Source organism: Apodemus sylvaticus, chromosome 8 (genome assembly GCF_947179515.1).
Source record: "Apodemus sylvaticus chromosome 8, mApoSyl1.1, whole genome shotgun sequence".
Taxonomy (NCBI): domain Eukaryota; kingdom Metazoa; phylum Chordata; class Mammalia; order Rodentia; family Muridae; genus Apodemus; species Apodemus sylvaticus.
The window spans coordinates 118,313,985-118,338,685 of record NC_067479.1 but is presented as its reverse complement, the minus strand read 5'-3'; positions in this window follow the sequence as shown (position 1 = coordinate 118,338,685).

Sequence of the window (24,701 nt, the reverse complement as noted above, 5' to 3'; positions counted from 1 at the left end):
ATGAAATTCTGTTCTATCTCCTATGAAATAGAAATTTTCCAGGTCTGAGAGTCGAGTAGAAAGATTAATGCATCATATCTTGAGTCTCTTAAAGTTCTATTCGGTTCTGTAATGCTGCTGCTGAATATAAACTGTTCTGAGAGCCAGTTGGCCAGGGGTCCATCTTTAATTCCTCAGCTGCATTCAGTTTCCAAGGTTTAGGATACCAAGGGAATGAAAACAAAGTGGAGATCTGCTCTGCAGGGCAAAGTCTAAAGTGGGGACCTACATGAAGCTGGTCTGAGTTCCTTGGGATCCTTCCCGGGAATCTACTCTGTAAATGTCCCAACAAACTACTCTGTAAAGGGGAGGGGGGTTGCCTACAACAATTGACTTATAGAGGTTAAGTTTAGAGCTCTTAGATCTGTCCCAAAGCAAGGCACTCAGGACAGAAAGCCCCAGGTTCTTAGCCTTCACAGTGGTCAAGTTATGGAACTCACTCTTTCCCATAGCAAGTGTGAACACTGACCACCTTTCCTTTTGTAGCTAAAGTCTACTGCTGCATAAACTTCTCAGAATACCTATATCTGACCCTCTCCCTGTCACTACTACTTCTAATGACTACCTTCTACTCAAACACTGCTGCAAGGTGTCCCTGGATTCTTGACTTGCTCTAGTTATGTGTTTTCATGTCTTCATAATAGTGTCAAATAATAGATCCCCTCTTAGGATAACACTTTGCATTAGCATGATGTGATACAGGGAGCTAGCATATAGATCTGCTTTCCACGCTGGAAAGCCATACAGGAAATGTTACAAACACACTGTTTTTCTGTACTGGAGTAAAGCTGGTAATGACTGCTGTTCTCACCTGGAGTTAGAACCACATATTGCTTGCCCCTGACATTGCCCTTCAGGTTTGTTTTCTCTGCTTGTTTTGCTGAAGAGTTGGGGTCAGAGCTGCAGACTGCCTGCTGGTTTTCTCTGTGACAGTTTTCAGTTTTATGAGATGTTAATTGTCCTGTTATCTTATTACTTGCTTCACATTTTTTGTTCTCTCTGACTCCATCTTTCTGTCTCTCCATGTCTCTCTGAGTCTTTCTCTGTGTCTTTTTCTCTCTGTCTCTCTCTGTGTGTCTCTGTCTCTTTCTCTCTGTCTGTCTCTGTCTCTATCTCTGTCTCTCTGTCTCTCTGTCTCTCTCTGTCTATCTGTCTGTCTCTCTCTGTAAAACAATCTACCCTTTCTGTCTTGAGTGTGCTTACTCATTAAACTGCAAGTAGGAAACTTATTACCAGCAATCTAATCACATAACTTGAAATTCTTAATATAAATTATACATGTATATACATATGTATACACATATATAATTATAGCTATATGTGTATATATGTGTGTATTTATGTGTATGTGTGTGTTATATTTAAGAGAGTAGCTGCTTTGTAGTCACAGAGATGCACCATCAAGATTCCTTCATCCAAATCTTACTAACTTTATCTCCTAAAGACTAGCTAAAAACTTCAGAACCCAGGTCACATTCTCTTCTTAAGATATCTGGCTCTACTGACTGCTCAGTGTGATACTGAAATCTAGCTGCTGCAGTCTGAAGAACCCCAGCTCTAGGGCGAACTATGATCTGGCTGATCCATTACAGAATGCATCTGATCTCAACCTATACCCTCTTCCAGCCCTGCTTCCCTCACAAGCTAATCGCTAATAAATTTCTTACACAGTCATATTCCTACTCTGTTCTCTTTGCAGTTGCATTGTGATGGTCTAGAAGAACTGGAAACCTTGTTTCTTCCTGTTACCTCTCTGTTACCTTCCTGTAACACACTCAGAACTCACTTTAGATGTCCTATCCCCTTTCCTTTGTGTTTAAAGGATGACTTTGTTTATAAATCAGGCTTTCTATGAAAACATTTCAGCAAATGGTTCAGTTCTGATGAATAACAAAAGGACAGATCTTGGCCTCTAATAAATATTCACTTTATTTTCTAAGACAATTTTACTAGAATACAAATAATGTCATTCCTTAACAGTGAAAAGGAGGCCTTGTTCATATGAGACACTTTACTGAGAAACCTTTTGCTTTGTTCTCAGATGTTTTCATAACAATCTTGCAAAGTAACATTTACAGAGCTTTTGTCTACAGTATTAAGTGATTTTATTTATTTATTACCTCATTCTATCCAAAAACAACTTTATGAGCTTACAAAGTATTATTCTGCTACAACTAGAAAACTGAAGTTTTACAGATGTAAATATTTATGTTCAACAACTAAAAGCCACCTAGCTAACAAAAATTTAATTTTAATAGAAGCAATGGATACATGATACTAATCATTGTTTGCTTTTTATGTTGTTTGAAAACTCCCAAAGGTCATATATATAGTCAAAGAAAAATAACTTCTCTTCTCCTACCGCAAAGGACATACATATAGCTACATTTGACTTCAAGTATGTAAGGTTCAAATAGAAATGTTACTTTTAAAAGATAAATGAATTTTCCATACTGCTACAAGAGTTCCACTCTATCATAATATTTTTCTTTTATTCTATTCATGATTACTACCAGTCAGATATTTTTAATATTCTAGTGAGACAGCACAAAGCTGAGAGCCTATTTGAGGAGCTAGCCACATGGGATTTCTAATAAAAATTAGAATGACTTGCCAATCTATGTGATGCTGAAATACAAAGTAATATTTCTCAAGTTCAAAGTAAGACAGTGCAAAAATGAATGAGTCACACACTAGTAGTTCTGCACCATATTGCATTTAATATTTTATCAATTGCATTCCAACATAGAACATGAAATCATAAGTATGAACATAATGTACTTATTAGTACTTTAGTATTCAGTTAAAGCAATAAACCTAAATTATGGCTGCCTATTTGAAAAAATATTGTACAAATATATAAGGAAATATACCACAACAAAGCTGGAACACAATTATTTCAAGTCAAATTCCTACAGCAAAAAAAAAAAAAAAAAAAAAAAAAAAAAAAAAAAAAGATTTCTCTCTCTAAAGTTTGATCTATGTAGCTCTGACATGAAGTCAGAAGGCCTCTCTGAGGAGAATCGACTGCCCTTGTTTCAGAGGCCCTGAAAAGGAAACAGCAAAGTAGTTGCCAAGTCAATTTGAAGAAAGACAAGCTAATGCTGGACAAATTTCACAGTTGCAAAACAGAGCACAGTATCTGACGCCTTTCAATACTCAGCCATATAAAACTTCAAGTTGAAATCTAAAAATAGATGCAACAATTTGACAGTATCATACAAAGGTTAGGATAAATTGTTGAGACTATAAACATGCGTGATTGTTTTGTTTTATGTGCACTGTAACATAACACAATCACGGAATGATGGCTAGAAAAGAAGATCTAAGCTATGAAGGTTAAGGAACAAATCTCCTAAGATTATATTCATTGCATTATGAAGCATCTCAAATATCAACTTTCAGTTTTGTATGTAAGTAAATACAATTTTGAATCATATTTTTACATCTCCATCTCCCTTAAGCAACTACTCATCCACAGTTTGGCCTTCAGTGTTACTACATTGTCTTCTTTCATCTGAAATGCAGCATATGAATTCTAGAAAAAGTTTAAGAACAATTATTCTAGAATTCTGTGACAACTGCAGCATGAATTGAATCTAAACAAGATTGATATTTTCCTTACCTGACATATGAAGTATATGGAGTATAAATCAACAAAAATGCAACCATTTATTTAATGGGATTTAATAATATAAAACCAGTGGGTTAATTTTTAAGTAGTATGATGGTCTGAGTTTATGTCCTCAGTAGCACACATGTACATTCTAAACACACATTATCTCAGAAAAATGTGTGTGTGTGCGTGCATGCGTGTGTGCGTGTGTGTGTGTGTGTGCGCGTGTGCGTGCGCGTGTGTGTGTGTGTGTGTGTGTGTGTGTGTGTGTGTGAAGAAATAAACATTAAAGCAAGTTAAAAGGAAGCTGCTCAGTTGGGACTTGATTCTAAATAGATAGTGGATGTTCTTATAAACAGGGATTGTAAAGTCCAACCAACTGTTTTTGAAAAAAAAATTTTTTGTGTGAGACCAGAGGCTAACATACAGTTCCAGGAAGAAAATCACAAGATCCACCTGAGAAAAGAAAAACACTTAAGACATCCTACAGAGAATCGACAACTTTGCCACTCTGTCAGATGGTTTTGTCCCTGTGCTCAGTTCCTAAATAGTATGACAAAAATGTAGTTTTTAAAATATTAACTTGTTGATCTGTATTGAAATTCCCCAAGTTTGCTGTACCTACAATAAAAACTCTGCACCCCTAGACTCAGAGTGCTCACATTAACCTGCAGGAATTTTGAGAATCTGATAGACCTTGTTCTCGAACTCTTAATAAAGACCCCGTATGTGTTTTGTATTCAAATTGGCTCTTTGGTTGTCTTTGGCTACATATAACTTGTGCATATCATCTTGATACATGGGGCAGGAAACCAAGGGACAGGAAGCCAAGACCCCAAGACTTGTAACTGAAAGGTTAAAAAGCCAGCTGATAAGGAACAGTCTCATCGTTAGTCTTTGTGTCAGTGCTTTGTTTGTGAGAATTTTCTTGAGTATCTGTGGTGAGAGACAACTAAAGCAGACTTGGAATCCTGCTGCAGATGATGCACTGGAGGGTCATACCCTGATGTTAATTTTTGGAAAGGACAGAGCAGACGTGGAATCCTGCTAGTGAGCGTGGAACCACACTACACGGATACTAGCCACCCTCCTGTTTGCTTTCTCCTCTGTGCAAACCCATTTGTGGCTGTCCATTTTGTGTATGACACTTTACTATTCTGTGTCAAATAAATTTGGACTGACAATTTTTACCCAAATGGACTTAGTTTTAGGGCATTTTAAGGAGATAAAGGTCTGTAGACATAATTCATTGATGAAGTTTAGAAAAGAAAATCCAGAGACTTCATTTTCTCCCTCTCTATTAATTCCCTTCCTGGCCCATACTATTGTAGTCCTCTTTACAACACACACACACACAGACACAATATATATATATATATATATATATATATATATATATATATATATATATATATATATATATATATTATAATATACATTATATTTCATTATTTAATGTATATTATATATTATATATAATATTAGAGAGAGAGAGAACAGAGATGGAGGCCTAGAAATGAGTTTCTGGAGTCTCTGGGGTACCTACCACTAATCCAATTTGAATTAACTAGAGTTTCCCAACCACTTGCCTTGATTATACTACTGAAGGTAAGGGGAGACTCTTTATTACCAGACTCTGTTGTGGGATCTCAAGACTGCATCTTGCAGGCTACTCAATATGTTTAAGGTATGTAATAGTAGACAGGGACTAGAAGAGAGCCCAGATGATCTCTAATCTCAAGACAGCAGGCTCTTATTAACCAGTCTGATCCAGATATTCACAGAAAACTTCAAAGACTTGAGAGACTTCTAGGAAAGAGTATTCAGGATTAGTGGTAATGGCAGGAAAGGTCTTTTACAGTAGGGCAAGTGCTGAGGAAAAACAGGTAACGGCCAAGAAGTGGCAGGATCCAGAACCTGAATAAGATCATGTTAGCAGCAATGGCCAAGCTGGAGGATCAGAGGAGACGCTTCAAATAGCTGACTAAAGGGAACCTAAAAAGGAGCATATCTGCCCTCAGGCAAAAATCAGTATACCTATAATAAAGAAGAGGGACATATGGCCAAAGAATGACCCAATAACGAAAGCCTAAGACAGGCAGTGTGAACAATGACAGTTAAGGGAAGACAGAAATAGGAAGAAAAGGGCTTGCTTCCCCTCCATGAACCAAGGTAATCCTTAAGGTAGAGAGGAAGGACACCAAATTTATGGTGGACCTGGGATCCCAGCACTCATTCCTAAAAGCAGCAGAACCCCTGTCCACCAAGACATCTTAGGTACAAGGAGCTACAGAGATGAAACAATATGCATGGACTACTGGAACCTTGGTGTGGGTCAAGTAACCCAATCTTTTCTAGTAATCCCTAACTGTCTACACACATTGTTAGAATGTGACTTATTAACCAAAATGGGTATGCAGATAAATTTTAACCCCGAAGGAGTCAAAGTGTTGAATGGAACAGGGCACCCCATTCCAGGGCTGCTTGTGAACTCACTGATGAATACAGAATGCTTGAGGCTCCCAGAGAACTAAGCCATGACATTAAGGCAGAATCACAGTGATTTCCATCTGTGGGAATTCCAGTGACTATTATCCAGTGCAAGATCTGAGAAAAGTTAACAAACAGGTGATGAATAGTCACATCACAATCCCTAACCCATACACCTTGCTAAATTCTCTACCACCAGACTATGTTTGAGATACAGTACTGGGCTTAAAGGATGCTTTCTTTAGCCACCATTTAGCCCCAAAAGCCATTATTAGTTTGCTTTTAAATGGTATCATCCTGACAAAGGAATGAATAGACAACTAATCTGGACCATACTTCCCCAAGGTTTCAAGAACTCTCCAACCATCTTTGATGAGGCCTAACATGAGGACTTGGGTGAGTTTTGATCCCTGCATCCCCACGTAACTCTTTTACAAGATGTAGATGATTTGCTCATTGCACCCAGCTTACAGGAACTATGCCTGAAAGTCACTGAACTTTCTGAAAGTCTACAGACCCTAGGGAAACTAGAGGGCTATGTGTCAGCCAAGAAGGCACAGATAAGAAAGAAAGAAAGAAAGAAAGAAAGAAAGAAAGAAAGAAAGAAAGAAAGAAAGAAAGAAAGAAAGAAAGAAAGAAGAAGGAAGGAAGGAAGGAAAGAAAAGAAAAGAAAGAAAGAAAAAGAAAGAAAGAAAGAAAGAAAGAAAGAAAGAAAGAAAGAAAGAAAGAAAGAAAGAAAGAAAGAAAGAAAGAAAGAAAGAATAAAAATAAAAAGAGGTGCAATATTTGTGCTAAGTCTTCAGAGGAGGTAAGAGATTACTGTCCCAAGCCATAAAAGAAACAGTTCTGAGAATCCCCAAACCCCAAAATGCAAAGGAAGTGAAGAAATTACTGAAGAATGTAGGCTTCTGCTGCCTATGGATACCTTGGCTTGCCAAATTGCCAAGCCTTTATATGAAGCCACCAAGAAACAACTGGGCTGCATATGGAAAGACAGCCATCAGAAGGCCCTGGATGCATGGGGAAAAAAAGCCCTCCTGTCAGCCCCTGCCTTAGAGCTGCCAGATATAACTAAGTCCTTACACCTGTTCAAAGATGAGTATAAAGAAATAGTCAAAGGTGTCTTGACCAAATATCTGGAAGCATAATGCTTCATGGTAGCTTATCTGCCCAAAAGGTTTGATCAGTAACTGCAGGAAGGCCACCCTGCCTCTATGTGATAGCCATAGTGGCAATCCTAGTGAGGGATGCAGATAAGCTATCTTTAGAACAAATCCTCCAATTACCTCTCCATATGGCATGGGAACAATCCTAAAGCAACCTCCAGACTGCAAGCTTAGTAAAGCCCTCATGACCCATTATCAGTCTCTATACCAGAATTTCCTTCCACATGGCTGCTGCCCTGAAACCTGGTACCATGGCTGCTGATGAAGACTTGGAGACACCACTTCATGATTGTATTAGGATACCAGTGAACAAAACTAGAGTGAACTTACAAGACATGCCTCCCCTAGATGCAAGGGTAACTTGGTTTAGTGATGATAGGAGCTTTGTGTAGAATGGACAGAGTTATGCAGAGGCAATGGTGGTGTCAAATGATGAAGTCATCTTGGAAGAGGCATTATCAATTTAAAATCAGCTCAATGGGCTGAGTAAGTTACACTAGCAAATGCTTTGACTTTAGAAAAGGACAAAATGCTAAATACCAATACTGACAGCTTTTTTTATTTATAATTTTTTATTTTCAATACTCTTTGTTTACATTCAAAATGATTTTCCCTTTCCCAGTTCCCCCCTTCCCATAAGTTCCCTAAGCCCTCTTCCCTCTGCCCATTCTCCTATCAACTCCCTCCTAATTCTCTGTCCTGGTATTCCCCTATAATGCTGGAACAAGCATTTTCAGGATCAGGGACCTCTCTTTCCTCCTTTTTGGAAGTCATTTGATATGTGAATTATGTCTTGGATATTCAGAGTTTCTGAGCTAATATCTGCTTATCAGTGACTGACTATATTTCATGTGTGTATTTTTTTGTGATTGGGTTACTTCACTTAGGATGATATTTTCCAGATCCAACAATTTACATAAGAATTTCATGAATTCATTGTTTTTAATTGCTGAGTAGTATTCCATTGTGTAAATATACCACATTTTCTGTATCCACTCCTCCATTGAGGGACATCTAGTTTCTTTACAGCTTCTGGCTATTATAAATGGGGCTGCTCCCTATTTATAATTGCCAGATGCTGGAAAGAACCCAGGTATCCCTCAACAGAAGAGTGGATGCAAAAAATGTGGTATATCTACACAATGGAGTACTATTCAGCCATTAGAAACAATGAATTCATTAAATTTTTAGGCAAATGGATGGAGCTAGAGAACATCATACTAAGTGAGGTAACCCAGACTCAAAAGGTGAATCATGGTATGCACTCACTAATAAGTGGTTATTAACCTAGAAAACTGGAATACCCAAAACATAATCCACACATCAAATGAGATACAAGAAGAAAGCAGGAGTGGTCCCTGGTTCTGGAAAGACTCAGTGAAACAGTATTTGGCAAAACCAGAACGGGGAACTGGGAAGGGGTGGGAGGGAGGACAGGGGAAGAGAAGGGGGCTTACGGGACTTTCGGGGAGTGGGGGGGGGGGCTAGAAAAGGGGAAATCATTTGAAATGTAAATAAATTATATCGAATAAAAAAAATTTAAAAAAAATAAATGGGGCTGCTATGAACATAGTGGAGCATATTTCCTTATTGCATGCCGGGGAATCCTCTGGGTATATGCCCAGAAGTGGTATTGCAGGGTCCTCCAGCAGAGGGCTAATATCCAATATATACAATGAACTCAAGAAGTTAGACTCCACCACCTCATAGAATTCTTCCACTCTTTGTTTGTCAAAGATGTGTGAGTTGGGAGGAAGGGACATGACACAGATGTGCAATTTGGAACATTACGCGTTTTGGAACATTATGAGATGTATTCATATTCTTCCATGTCTTAGTAAGATTCAATGCCAACAAGGGGGTCACTGTTTATGAGAGATCCCTGAGTTCTGGTTACAGTAGAATATACCTTTTTGCATGAGTTTCTTGCATCTGTATGCTACTACATAATATAAAATTCAGTGTTCCATAGTGTAAATATGTAATTCTTAGGCAAGTAGGTGGAACTGGAGAAAGTCATCCTGAGTGAGGTAACCCAATCACAAAAGAACACACATGGTATGCACTCACTGATAAGCAGATACCGGCCCAGAAGCTCAGAATACCCAAGCTACAGGAAAGTGGTGTTTTACAGACACAACAGAATCACTGTGCAGATGAACTCATGGCAGTAGGAAAAGCATGACTTCCCAAGCTCAATCCAAACAAAATGTCAGCATGTTGTGACCCGATGTGGCAAATGTTCAGTAACAAAGAAGAAACCAGCACCAGCACTTGCAAATAGAAGGATGACTTGGGGATGACACATTTTAATGTTTTATTAAATTTGTTTCACTTACCTGGATGCTATTGTGAATACCAGGAAGTGCTTGCTGACAGGAGCCTGATAAGGCTGTCTCCTGAAAGGTTTTGCCAGAGCCTGACAAATACAGAGGCAGACGCTTGCAGCCAACCATTGGACCAAGCAGAGTCCCCAGTGAAGGAGTTGGAGAAAGGAGTGAAGGAGGTGAGGGGGATTGCAGCGCCATGGGGCAAGCAACAGTGTTAACCAGATCCTCAAAGCTCCCAGGGACTGGACCACCAACCAGAGTATATATGGAGGGACTCATGGCTCCGGCCACATATGTGGCAGAAGATGGACTTGCTGGACATTGGTGGGAGGAGTGGCCCTTGTGTCTGAGGGTTTCGATGCCCCAGTGTAGGGGAGTGCCAGGGCTGGAGGGAGGGAGTAGGGGCAGTGAGGAGCTCCCTCACTGAGGTAGTGGAAGGATGGGATAGGGGAGTTTCCAGAGGGGAGACCTGGAAAGGGGATAATATTTGAAGTGTAAATAAAGAAAATATCAAATAAAAGGAGAAAAATAGGAAAAAAAAAAGAAGTTAGACTCCAGAGAGCCAAATAACCCTATTAAAAAATGGGGTACAGAGCTAAACAAAGAATTTTCTCCTGAAGAACTTCAAATGGCTGAGACACACCTTAAAAAATGTTCAACATCATTAATCATTAGGGAAATGCAAATCAAAACAACCCTGAGATTTCACCTTACACCCATCAGAATGGCTAAGATTAAAAACTCAGGAGACAGTAGGTGTTAGCTAGGCTGTTGAAAAAGAGGAACACTCCTCCACTGCTGGTGGGAATGCAAGTTGGTACAACCACTCTGGAAATCAGTCTGGCTGTTCCTCAGAAAACTGGGCATAACAATGAGAGTTTTTATGCCATTCCAACTGTTCATGTTTGTGGCAATTTACAGTGAAAGGGGACTGTTGACTACAGAAGGAAAGATATGAAAATAATATTGCCCCTGTTAATGTCTCTTTGACTCCACAAAAGCCTATTCATTATCCATTGCCCAGGACATTGAAAATAAGATGATTGGTCACTAGAGACAATAAGCTAACAGATTGTACAGCTAAGGAAATAGCCTTGATAGTAGAGCCTATGTTAGCCATCACATTTCCACATCATTGGGGATCACTGATTGCCTACTGACCCAACATATACAACAGAAGACCTTTGAATGGATTAAGCAGCTTCCCATGACTCAATTCCTGGATAGATGGTGGTGGTCAGTAGAAGGAAAGCTAACCCTACCTGCTGATCTAAGGGATCAAATCTTAATGAAGATACACTAATCTACTCAAATAGGCACCCAGAGAATACAAGATCTGATTCATTATGCATAACTCAAGATATAAGATGCACATTCCAAACTGATAAAATCGGCTATAAGGCCTCTCAGCTCACTAATGCAACTGAGAACATTACATCTAGAGAGACACATCTGAGAGGCACCTAACATGCTGCTTTTGGGGAAGTCAATTTCACTGAGATTAAACCTAGAAAATACAAGCACAGGTATCTCCTTGTATTTGTATTTTCAGGTTAGACTGAAGTCTTTCCTAACAAATAGTCATCCTGTTCAGCAAGTTGTTTTGTTCCCATGCTCAGTTCCTGCAGAGTATGTCAGCAATGCAGTTTGCAAAATATTAACTTGTTGACCTATATGGAAGTTCCCCAAGTTTGCTGTAACCACAATAAAAACTCTGAATCCCTAGACTCGGGGATCTCACACTGACCCATTGCAATTTTGAGAGTCTGAGAGACTATTCTTGAACTCCTAATAAAGACCCTTATGTGTTTTGTATTGGAATTGGCACCTTGGTGGTCTTTGGGTACCTGCAACTAGGGCATAACAGAGTCAGGACACATATATTTGAGGAGATAAGAATATCAAGTGTAGACACAGGAGATGGCAGCCATGTGGATGCCAAATTAAGGTACTTCTTATGTTCTAGTTTGGTTTCTGTTACACTGATAAAAAGCATCCTGACCAAATAGCAAACATGGAGAAGGAAGCTATCTCTTTGGTTTATTCCAAGATATACTTCATCATCAAGGGGATTTTAAGTCAGGAACTCTAGCAGCTAATTATGTCACATTCACAGTCAAACACTAAGAGATTTGAATGCATTCATGTTACCTATATGTTGCTATGGCCTTTGCTGCTCAGGTTGCTTTCTTTACTTTTATACAGCTACTGGCTGAGCCCTTGGATGGAATGGTGGTGCTTATATTCAGGGTCAGTCTTTCTACCTGTTCTAATTTGTTTTCTATTTTATTATAACTCATCTTAACCAAAAACAACATGATGAGAAAAAGCATTATTTGATTTGTATTTACACATACAAGAGAGGAGTCAGGCCAGGCATTTGGAGGAAGGAACTGAAGCATAAATCATGGCAGAATACTGTTTCCTGTCTTGGTTCCCATGGCTTGCTCAGCTGTTTTCTTATATACCATATAATCATGCTGGTAGTGGCATTTCCCACAGAGAGCTAGATCCTTCCAACTATATCAAGCATTAAGTACATGAAGGCCAATCTGATAGAAGCATTTTTCAGATTAGGTTTTCTCTTTTCAGACGATTCCATCTTGTGTCAAGTTAACAAACTAACCAACAAAACACCACAATTAACAATCAGGGCAATGTCCCACAAGAAATTACCATGTCACCTTAATCTACATAATTCCTCAACAGAGACTCCCTTTTCAGAAGACTGGAGGTTGGAGCAAGCTGATTATTAAAACTTTCCAAAAACCACAGTTCTGATTTACAGAATAGTGAGGAGTTCTTTTGTTTATGCTTTCTCATCTCTAGCTCTTTGTTATAAAATTCTTCACGAACTGTCAAAAACACATCATGTGGACAATGAGAAACAGCAAGTAGCATAGCTGTGTACAGTTATGCAGCTAAGACAGTGAGAAAGCCGTGACCACAACAAGGGCTCAAGCTAATTGCTATACTGATGATCTGCAAAATTAAGCATGTTAGCACTATTTAACTAATTAGTCTACATTTGTTCACAAATCACAAGTTTGTATTCCCTTCTCTGGCCTATATATTTCTCAAGTATAGACTTAATAGCTTTTATCATTAATATGCAGAACTCAGGGAGAAACCTGCCAAATAAATATATAAATAATACAGGATTAGGCTGAAAATGCGGAGAGAAGAACTATGCCATAGAACTCTGTTCATGGCTAAAGGGAAGAATCAAGTTGAACCTAATCCGTTAGAATGTGACTTACTCTTCAATACTCCCTGACACAATGTGAATAATACTGGTCTTAGGCACCCCTGCCACAAAAGATGATGATTTATTAGAAATATTTTTTCAGTGTGAAAAATTTAGATATTTTAAAAGTTATTCATTCTTCATGTAACTTCCCATTTGACCTCAATATTATGCTGATGATACTGGCTCTATCTACTGGACACATACTGACCATTTGCTCAAAGGTGAGAAATAAGCAAGATAATGCAGTTGAACATATTTTTTGCAAAACATCTTTTATGGGAGTTGACAGTTCGTGGAGCAAACCCAACTTTTTGCCATTTCTGGCAAGTTTTTGTGTTAAAATCTGGAGGCATATATGATTAAAAATAGTTACAGGTAATGAAAATGCTGTGCTGTAAATTAAATAGACACACATGTATTCTCATCCAAATCCCGCAGTAAAGTTGAAGTCTAGCTGCAACTGCATCTACAGTGGGAATAAAATGAAGTTCAAAAGTGCATTGAGAATAAGTTCTATAATTTCCTATGCATTGTTTCCTTCTCTTCTAATATCCCAACAACAGAATAAGACCTTCCCATGAACCTGAAACTGAACATGAAATGTGAAACTGAAAATAGTAAGCAAAAGAATATCAAAGAAAGGGTTTTTAAAATCCTGTAATTATTTGAACTGTGAAATACAACTTGCTGTGCTGTAAGATGATATTCATTCCATACTCGAGATCAATTAGTTAGAATATAACCTCTAAAATTTTCTTCCTGTCACAATGCCAAATTTACAATATCCAATAAAGCTGTATGATTTACCCATGATTCTGGACCACACTTTTCCATCAAATAAATGTGTCATAGTCATAGTTTAGACTAGGAAAAACAAAATTTATATAATATTCATGACAGCTATTTATAATTACTGTGAGTTTTGCATTATTAAGATTTTTTTCTACCTGGACTATAGCAATACTTTTAAAAGAACCATTTCTTTTTTATTTTATGTGTATGAGTGTTTTGCTTAGCTTTATGCATGTATAGCATGTGCATGCCTGTTGCCTACAGAACACAAAAAATTGCAGCAGATACACTGAGACAGGAGTTGTTTCAGGTGGTTATCAAACCTCACACTTCTTTAAGAGCAGCAATTTTTCCTAACCATTGAGCCATCTCTCCACTCCCGCAATAGTATTTTGGAAACTGAAATATATATAAATTATTTCAGTTAAAAATATTCTCTTGTAACTTATCCTATAAAACTGCCTTTTTGCTGTTGTTGTTTTTATGAGACAAGGTTTCTCTGTATAGCCCTGGCTGTTCTGGAACTCACTCTGTAGAGCATGCTGGCCTCAAACTCAAAATCCACCTCTGTCTGCCTCCCAAGTACTGGGACTAAAGGCGTGTACAACCACTACCTGGCAAAACTGTCATTTTTTATATTCATAAAAAACTTTGAACTCTGAATTTGAGATGATAGCTTCATACAAAGTCAACTGTGAAAAATATGCTATCATTAATCATCAAAATTCAAACTATGAGCATTCTAAGCAGTAGGCCAAAGGGGAAATCATTTGGAATGTAAACAAAGAATATAGAAAATAAAAATATTTAAAAAAGAGAAAAATGTTATCAAAACTGTAATCCAAACAAACCTTGAGGATATAATTCAAAGAGAAAATGTAATTCATAAGGATGAGTTTTAGGCATCTCCACATGCAGGTGTAACTTGAATCTGTACTGTATCCATGTCTTAAAAGAGTAGATACTTGAATTGTATCTTCCACTAAACTATATACATAGAAGGCAGGTTTGTCAGCAGTAATAAACCTTCCAATAGCATGGTAACATCATTAGCAATAACCAGAACTAACTAAGTGATACCTATACTGAACACCAGGCATATTTAAAATCATCCTAGGGCAATGGCTCAGTGGGAAAAATGTAAAAGCCATGTGCAATGGTATATGTCTATATGCCTAGCCCTATGGAGTAAAGACAGGCTTGTCTTGGAACTCCTTGGGCAGTCTAGCTGAGATAGTGGGTTTCATATTCAGTCAGACTAGTTGTCTAAAAAACAAGACAGAAAAAGCAAAGAAAGAAAGAAAGAAAGAAAGAAAGAAAGAAAGAAAGAAAGAAAGAAAGAAAGAAAGAAAGAAAGAAAGAAAGAAAGAAAGAGAAGGAAGGAAGGAAGGAAGGAAGGAAGGAAGGAAGGAAGGAAGGAAGGAAGGAAGGAAGGAAGGAAGGAAGGAACAAGGAAGGAAGGAAGGAAGGAAGAAAGAAAGAAAGAAAGAAAGAAAGAAAGAAAAAAAGAAAGAAAGAAAGAAAGAAAGAAAGAAAGAAAGAAAGAAAGAAAGAAAAATAAAGATGTGGAGAAAACAAAGAAAAGAAAGGAAAAGAAGGAAAGGGAAAAGACATGATAGACAAGACGAGACGAGATTAGACAAGACAAGACAAGGCAAGGCAAGGCAAGGCAAGGTAAGACAAGGCAAGGTAAGACAAGGCACAGCAAGGCAAGATAAGCCAGGACAAGATACAGCATGGCAAGCCTAGGCAAGTCAAGTCAAGTCAAGTCGGCAAGGTAAGGCAAGGCAAGGCAAGCAAGACAAGACTGAGCAGGTGAGCAGAAAGTGCTAGAAGAGCATTATAAGCTTTTTGTCTGGACATAGTATGGGTCAGACCATAATCATATGTATATAAACACATATGCATGTGCACACACAGAGAGAGAGAGAGACATACACACACACACACACATGCACAATCACAACAGGATACTATTCGTTTTCATCTTTCTCTGATATGAACTCTCATAAGGCCCTACCAATTGTTGGAAATTCTACAGTCATAACAATCTCCACAAATTCCACAGGACCACTTCTTTCTGGATTAGCACATCCTCAAGTCCACAATACCACAATAATATCATCAGAAAACAATTACAATTATATTTCTTGATTTTATGGATATTTATAATTATATTAAAATATAAAGGACAGTTTTTGAAAGTAGTCTGATAAATACTAATGTATTTTTTTTGTTTTTTTTCTTTTTTTTAATTTATTGATATATTTATTTACATTTCAAATGATTTCTCCTTTTCTGGACCCCCACTCCTCGAAAGTCCCATCAGTCCCCTTCCCTCCCCCTGTTTTCCCACCCAACACTTCCCATTTCCCTGTTCTGATTTTGTTCTATACTGCTTCACTGAGTCTTTCCAGAACAAGGGGCCACTGCTCTGTTCTTCTTGTACCTCATTTGATGTGTGGATTATGTTTTGGGTATTCCAGTTTTCTAGGTTAATATCCACTTATTAGTGAGTGCATACCATGATTCATCTATTGAGTCTGGGTTACCTCACTTAGTATGATGTTCTCCAGCTCCATCCATTTGCCTAAGAATTTCATGAATTCATTGTTTCTAATGGCTGAATAGTACTCCATTGTGTAGATATACCACATTTTTTACATCCACTCTTCTGTTGAGGGATACCTGGGTTCTTTCCAACTTCTGGCAATTATAAATAGGGCCGCTATGAACATAGTAGAACATGTATCCTTATTACATGCTGGGGAATCTTTTGGGTATATGCCCAGGAGTGGTATAGCAGGAACTTCTGGAAGTGAGGTGCCCAGTTTTCGGAGGAACCGCCAGACTGATTTCCAGAGTGGTTGTACAAATTTGCAACCCCACCAGCAGTGGAGGAGTGTTCCTCTTTCTCCACATCCTTGCCAACACATGCTGTTTCCTGAATTTTTAATCTTAGCCATTCTGACTGGTGTAAGGTGAGATCTCAGGGTTGTTTTGATTTGCATTTCCCTAATGACTAATGAAGTTGAGCATTTTTTAAGATGTTTCTCCACCATCTGAAATTCTTCAGGTGAGAATTCTTTGTTTAACTCTGTACCCCATTTTTTAAAAGGGTTGTTTGGTTTTCTGGAGTCTAACTTCTTGAGTTCTTTATATATATTGCATATTAGCCCTCTATCTGATGTAGGATTGGTGAAGATCTTTTCCCAATTTGTTGGTTGCCGATATGTCCTTTTGATGGTGTCCTTTGCCTTGCAGAAACTTTGTAATTTTATGAGGTCCCATTTGTCAATTATTGATCTTAGAGCATATGCTATTGGTGTTCTGTTCAGAAACTTTCTCCCTGTACCGATGTCCTCAAGGGTCTTCCCCAGTTTCTTTTCTATTAGCTTCAGAGTATCTGGCTTTATGTGGAGGTCCTTGATCCATTTAGATTTGAGCTTAGTACAAGGAGACAAGGATGGATCAATTTGCATTCTTCTGCATGCTGACCTCCAGTTGAACCAGCACCATTTGTTGAAAAGGCTATCTTTTTTTCCATTGGATGTTTTCAGCTCCTTTGTCGAGGATCAAGTGGCCATAGGTGTGTGGGTTCATTTCTGGATCTTCAATTCTGTTCCATTGATCTGCCTGCCTGTCACTGTACCAATACCATGCAGTTTTTAACACTATTGCTCTGTAGTATTGCTTGAGGTCAGGGATACTGATTCCCCCAGATTTTCTTTTGTTGCTGAGAATAGTTTTAGCTATCCAGGGTTTTTTGTTATTCCAGATGAATTTGATAATTGCTCTTTCTAACTCTGTGAAGAATTGAGTTGGGATGTATTGCATTGCATCTGTATAGTGCTTTTGGCAAAATGGCCATTTTAACTATATTGATCCTGCCAATCTACGAGCATGGGAGGTTTTCCCATTTTTTGAGGTCTTCTTCCATTTCCTTCTTCAGGGTCTTGAAGCTCTTGTCATACAGATCTTTCACATGTTTGGTAAGAGTCACCCCAAGATACTTTATACTGTTTGTGGCTATTGTGAAGGGGGTCATTTCCCTAATTTCTTTCTCAGCCTGCTTATCCTTTGAGTATAGGAAGGCCACTGATTTGCTTGAGTTGATTTTATAACCTGCCACTTTGCTGAAGTTGTTTATCAGCTGTAGGAGTTCACTAGTGGAGTTTTTTGGGTCACTTAGGTAGACTATCATGTCATCTGCAAATAATGATAGTTTGACTTCTTCCTTTCCAATTTGTATCCCTTTGACCTCCTTATGTTGTCGAATTGCCCAAGCTAGTACCTCAAGTACAATATGTAAAAGAGAAGGAGAAAGGGGGCAGTCCTGTCTAGTCCCTGATTTTAGTGGGATTGCTTCAAGTTTCTCTCCATTTAGTTTGATGCTGGCTACCGGTTTGCTGTATATTGCTTTAATGATGTTTACATATGGGCCTTGAATTCCTGTTCTTTCCAAGACTTTAAGCATGAAAGTATGCTGAATTTTGTCAAATGCTTTTTTCAGCATCCAATGAAATGACCATGTGGTTTTTTTCTTTGAGTTTTTTTATGCAGTGGATTGCATTGATGGATTTCTGTATATTGAACCAACCCTGCATCCCTGGGATAAAGCCTACTTGATCATGGTGGATGATCGTTTTGATGTGTTCTTGGATTCGGTTGGCAAAAATTTTATTGAGTATTTTTGCATCGATGTTCATAAGGGAGATTGGTCTGAAGTTTTCTTTCTTCTTTGGATCTTTGTGTGGTTTTGGTATCAGCGTAATTGTGGCTTCGTAGAAGGAATTGGATAGGGTTCCTTCTGTTTCTATTTTGTGGAATAGTTTGAAGAGTATTGGTGTTAGGTCTTCTTTGAAGGTCTGATAGAATTCTGCACTGAAACTATCTGGTCCTGTGCTTTTTTTGGTTGGAAGACTTTCTATGGCCCCTTCTATTTCTTTAGGGGTTATGGGACTGTTTAGATGACCTATTTGGTCCTGATTTAATTTTGGTATTTGGTATCTGTCTAGGAAATTGTCCATTTCCTACAGATTCTCAAGTTGTGTTGAGTATAGGCTTTTGTAGTAGGATCTGATCATTTTTTGGATTTCCTCAGTTTCTGTTGTAATATCTCCCTTTTCATTTCTAATTTTGTTAATTTTGATGCTTTCTCTGTGCCCTTTGGCCAGTCTGGATAAGGGTTTGTCTATCTTGTTGATTTTCTCAGAGAACCAGCTCCTGGACTCGTTGATTCTTTGTATGGTTCTCTTTGTTTCCACTTGATTGATTTCAGTCCTGAGTTTGATGATTTCCTGTCTTCTATTCCTACTGGGTGAAATAGCTTCTTTTTGTTCCAGGACTTTCAGGTGTGTCATTAAGCTGCTAGTATATGCTCTCTCCATTTTCTTTTTGGAGGCACTCAGGGCTATGTGTTTTCCTCTTAGCACTGCTTTCATTGTGTCCCAAAGATTTGGGTATGTTGTGCCTTCATTTTCATTAAATTCTAAAAAGTCTCTGATTTCTTTCTTTATTTCTTCTTTGGCAAGGTGTCATTGAGTAGAGTATTGTTCAGCCTCCATGTGTATGTGGGCTTTCTGTTGTTTTTGCTGCTATTGAAAATTACTCTTACACCATAGTGATCTGATAGGAGGCATGGGATTAATTCGATCTTCTTGTGTTTGTTGAGGTCCTTCTTGTGACCAATTATATAGTTGATTTTGGAGAAGGTACCATGAGGTGCTGAGAAAAAGGTATATTCTTTTGCTTTAGGGTGAAATGTTCTATAAATATCAGTCAAATCCAATTGGTCCAAAGCTTCAATTAGTTTTACTGTGTCCCTGTTTAGTTTCTGTTTTCCTGATCGGTCCATTGAGGAGAATGGAGTGTTGAAGTCCCCCACAATTATTGTGTTAGGTGCAATGTGTGCTTTGCGCTTTAGTGAAGTTTCTTTTACGAATGAGGGTGCCCTTGTATTTGGAGCATAGATGTTCAGAATTGAAAGTTCTTCTTGGTGGATTTTTCCTTTGTCCAGCAAGAAGTGTCCCTCAGTGTCTCTTTTGATGACTTTAGGTTGAAAGTCAATTTTATCTGATATTAGAATGGCTACTCTGGCTCGTTTCCCGGGACCATTGGCTTGTAAAATTGTCTTCCAGCCTTTTACTCTAAGGTAGTTTTTGTCTTTGACATTTAGGTGTGTTTCCTGTATGCAGCAAAATGTAGGGTCCTGTTTCCTTATTCAGTCTGTTAGTCTATGTCTTTTTATTGGGGAATTGAGTCCATTGATGTTAAGAGATATTAAGGAATAGAGATTATTACTTCCTGTCATTTTTGATGTTTTTTTTTATATTTAAGTGATTATCTTCTTTTGGGTTTGATGAAGGAAGGTTACTATCTTACTTTTTCCAGGTTGTAGTTTCCCTCCTTGTATTGGAGTTTTCCTCCTATTATTCTTTGTAGAGCTGGGTTTGTGGAAAGATATTGTGTAAATTTGGTTTTGTCATGGAATGTCTTGGTTTCTCCATCTATTGTGATTGTGAATTTTGCTGGGTATAGTAGTCTTGGCTGACATTTGTGTTCTCTTAGAGTCTGCATGAGATCTGCCCAGGATCTTCTAGCTTTCATGGTCTCTGGTGAGAAGTCTGGGGTGATTCTGATAGGTCTTCCTTTATATGTTACTTGGCCTTTTTCTCTTACTGTCTTTAATATTCTTTCTTTGTTTAGTGCATTTGGGGTTTTAATTATTATGTGGTGAGAGGTATTTCTGCTCAGATCCAGTCTGTTTGGAGTTCTGTAGGCTTCTTGTATATTCATAGGTATTTCTCTCTTTAAATTGGGAACGTTTTCTTCCATAATTTTGTTAAAGATATTTGCTGGCACTTTCAGTTGTAAATCTTCACTCTCATCTATACCTATAATCCTTAGGTTTGGTCTTCTCATTGTATCCTGGATTTCCTGGATGTTCTGGGATACAAGCTTTTTGCATTTTGCATTTTCTTTGACAGTTGAGTCAATGGTTTCTATGGTATCTTCGGCATCGGAAATTCTTTCTTCCATCTCTTGTATTCTGTTGTTTATATTTGCATCTATGGCCCCTGATTTCTTCTCAAGGTTTTCTATCTCCAAAGTTGTCTCCCTTTGTGATTTCTTAGTTGTTTCTACTTCTGTTTTTAGATACAGGATGGTTTTGCTCAGTTCCATCATTTGTTTGTTTGTGTTTTCCTGTAATTCTTTAAGAGATTTTTGTGTTTCCTCTTTCATGACTTCTGCCTCTTGACTCAAGTCCTCCTGCATTTCTTTAAGTTTTTTTTTGTTTTGTTTTTTTGTTTTTTTGTTTTTTGTTTTTTTGGTTTTTTGGTTTTTTGGTTTTTTTTTTTTTTTTTTTTTTTTTTTTTGCGTTTCTTCTTTATTGGCTTCTATATCTTGAGCCTTATTCTCCTGTATTTCTTTAAGTGATTTTTCTGTTTCCATTATACGGGTTTCTAGCTTACTCATGTTCTCCTGTATTTCTTTAAGAGATTCATTTATGTCCTTTTTGTGTTCTTCTAGCAGCATCATGATCAGTGATTTTAAATCCAAATCTTGTTTCTCTGGTGTGTTGGCATAACCAGGACTTGCTGATGTTGGAGAGTTTGGTTCAGATGCTGCCATATTGCCTAGATTTCTGTTAGTAGAGTTCCTGCATTTGCCCTTTGCCATCTTGTTCTCTGGAGTTAGTTGGTCTTGTCCCTGGCTGGTGTTTGGGCCTCCTGAGGGGCTCTGGGGCTATTACTGCAACACTATATGGCTGGGTTACCCCTGTAGCTGATTGCTGATGTGCTGTCTTCCTCTTGGTTGCCCTTGAAGCTCTAGTGTGTTTTGCCCCAGATTGTGTCTGTGAACCATATGCAGCCCGTTTGCTCCTTCAGGGAGTGCTGATGGTGTATGCTGCCGGGACCTTTTCTGCCTGCTGATCACTCTGCTGGGCAGCCGATCCCCAAACCGAGTTGGTGCACACAAGGCTAGCCTGGCTGCTCAGGCCCTGAGTCCAGGTAAAAGCCTGGGAATCCTAGGTCCGAGCAAAGTTCCCCTCGGGCTATGACTGTTAATTGGGACTGTCAGGTGGCCAGGATGGCGGGCATGTGCGCTCCTGCTCCCTGAAAGTGCCGGGAGAGTCTGCTGGGCTAACAACCTTCTGGGCGGGTTGACACACAGATGGCCCACCAAGCTGCCCAGTTCTTGGGGTCAGTCCAGGGCCTGTTGGGGCCTAGACCCCCGCTTTGTTAGCCTCAGGCTATGCCCGTTACCAGCTTTGCCTGCTAGAGCTCTCTGGCATCCTGTAGACAAAATGGCAACACACACGCTGGCGGGGGCAAAATAACCTCCTGGCTGGGTTGGCACCCCGATGGCCCCCCGAACAGCCCAGGGCCTGGGTGCAGGCCAACGCCCGTCGGGCTTAGACACCTGTGATGTTAGCCTCGGGTTATGTTTGTGTACCTCAGTCTTTCCGATCTCTCTGGAGTCAGAAACCAAGATGGAGGCAAGTCTCTAGTGACTGGCGGGAGGCAGAGTTCTGATACTAATGTTATAAAAGAGGATTAAAAGGTAGCCAGAATTGTTTGTATTGGCCACAAAACAGCAGCTTCACTTTTGCTAAATGAATATATTCCATGCTTATCATATTTAATCCATGCATACCATTTTATGAAAATCAATATAATGTAACCTTTTTTTGTCCCTAGATCTTTCTGGAACATTCCATATTTCCAAACTCAACAAGTTTTACAAGGATTCTTGGATACAAATACTTTGAATTATAATATGTGGTATATAACTATATTATAAAATTACAAAACTTAACAACCACAATTACTATACTGTACTAACTTATACAAACTGACTAAAAATACTTGGTCATTGTTCAGAATCTCGTATCTCATAAATATGAGTCAGATTTGTATCTGAAGTGTAAGTCAGCTTCCTGCATACTTACACTTGCTTCAAATTCACTCTCAGGCCTTGCAGTGCTGGAGCCTAAAATGTTTCTCCTTACCAGATGAAAAAAAGGCAATACACATTAGGTATGTGTGACAAATTTAAGCCAGTTTTCTTTCTAGCTATATATAGAAAGAATTCTGCCAACCTGAAGAGAATACTGGCCAATGATCTCCTGGCTTTCTTGAATCTACAAGAAAGATTTCTCTAGTAACTCCAAATAGGAGTTTTCCTGGAATATATAAAATTAAAGAAAAAACTGATAAAGTTAGTTTTCTATTTCAAATTCTCTGATGGGAGGCATTTCTATCTTCCCTTTAATAAGCCTGTGAATGTGTTCCCCAAAGTATTTTTGAGTGTTGGAGTTCAAGTACTTCTGAGCTAGCAGAGTCCTGTTTTCAGCAGGTATGATTTCTATTTCAGTGTGACATGGTATAACTGAGTTGTGCACAATCCAAGTGGAAATATGAGTTCACAGCCCACATGGGAAGTTGAATGTTAGAATAGTTGTTTCCTCATGTAAAGATGTCTGTTACTGTTGGGTCTTTGTAACACATTTTTACAGATAATGTCCTATTGAACTGATTGGGGTGACAGCTGCATGCATATCAGTAAACAAATAAATACAGTAAAAAGAAACACTCAACTCAGAGTGCTCACATCCAGATCTTAATCATGTATGACATAAGTAGTTTTCAAAAAAACAGCACCAAAGATTTCCTGTTGATATTCTTCTTTCTCTTAGATAACCCAACAATTTTGTCTAATTGTACAATCTGTCATCTTTTCCAGATCGGTAAGATTCACTCCTATATGTGCTAGCAGTTCAGTTACCTGCGTGATTAAAAGTTCTCCCCCATAAAAATACACACAAGGTCAGGACTTCTACAAAATGGTCCGTGAGACCTCAGCTAATATTCTAACAGTTGTCCCATATGCATGCATGGTCTACTGGAAATGTGATAGGACAATGGGACAATAAATATGCTTCTTCCTGGGCTAGCCCACTTAGACTTGTGTGTCTTCTTTTAATGGCTATATGTTCCTAGAGTGGTGCACAAGCCTGTGTTTCATCATAGTTTCATTGATTTCTTCCCTGAGTACTAAAGTCATGGTGTTCAGTCTCTGCTTACACTCACCTCAAGTAAATTTCTTCTGCAAAGTGTCTATTCATACATCCATACCTCAGTGTTGTCCTACTGGTGTTCTGCTACTTGACACATCTCCTTATTTGTGGAAACAGAGCCCCCACTCATTTGTGTCACACCAGCAGGGCAAGTATAGGCTCAGCTCTCTATTTCTCTGACTCCTACCAAGATGCCTGGATTACATCTTCCTCTGAGAATCATTGGATTGTAAGACAGGTGAGAGCTCAGAAAATGTCATACCTAGGGTATGATCTCTCCTTCCTTCCTTACAGTTACAGACTCTGTATTACTTATTTGCTAATTCCTCTTTTCTTCCTATACATCAAGTACAGAGGGTATTCTAAGTTTCAATTTATATCTTCACAAAAATGCTTCCTGTATGCCAGATCTTGGCCTCACAAAAAAAAAAAAAATAGAAAATGATTATGGATCAAATGACTTCATTCTGCAAAACCATACCCTTCCTTGTGGATGACTATATTACATGAATTTAGAGTGTGCTTCACACTGTTCTGTACAAAATGGCCACTTGTGTCCTGTGTACTGATTTAATATGAGTTTTGTGGTCAATACTTTGACTCCATAAATCTGATATGAACTTGCCTAATGTTAACCATACAGTCAAACATACCTTTATGTCATTTGAACAAGTAAACTAATATTTGTAAAACTGCAAATATTTTATTTCCTAACCTCCTTTTTTAACCTGTTTACATGTCCTATACCACCCTGAAACAGCTCTTAATCCCGCCATCACTACATTTAATATTCCTATTGAAATTCCTATTTGTTTTCTTTATTGCCCAGTAAAAATTCCATAATTATTCTAAAAACCATAATGCACCTGCTAAATTCTTTAGATGTTTTTCTTGCTTTATTTACCTTCCCTACTGTCTGTACAAACCACTTTCT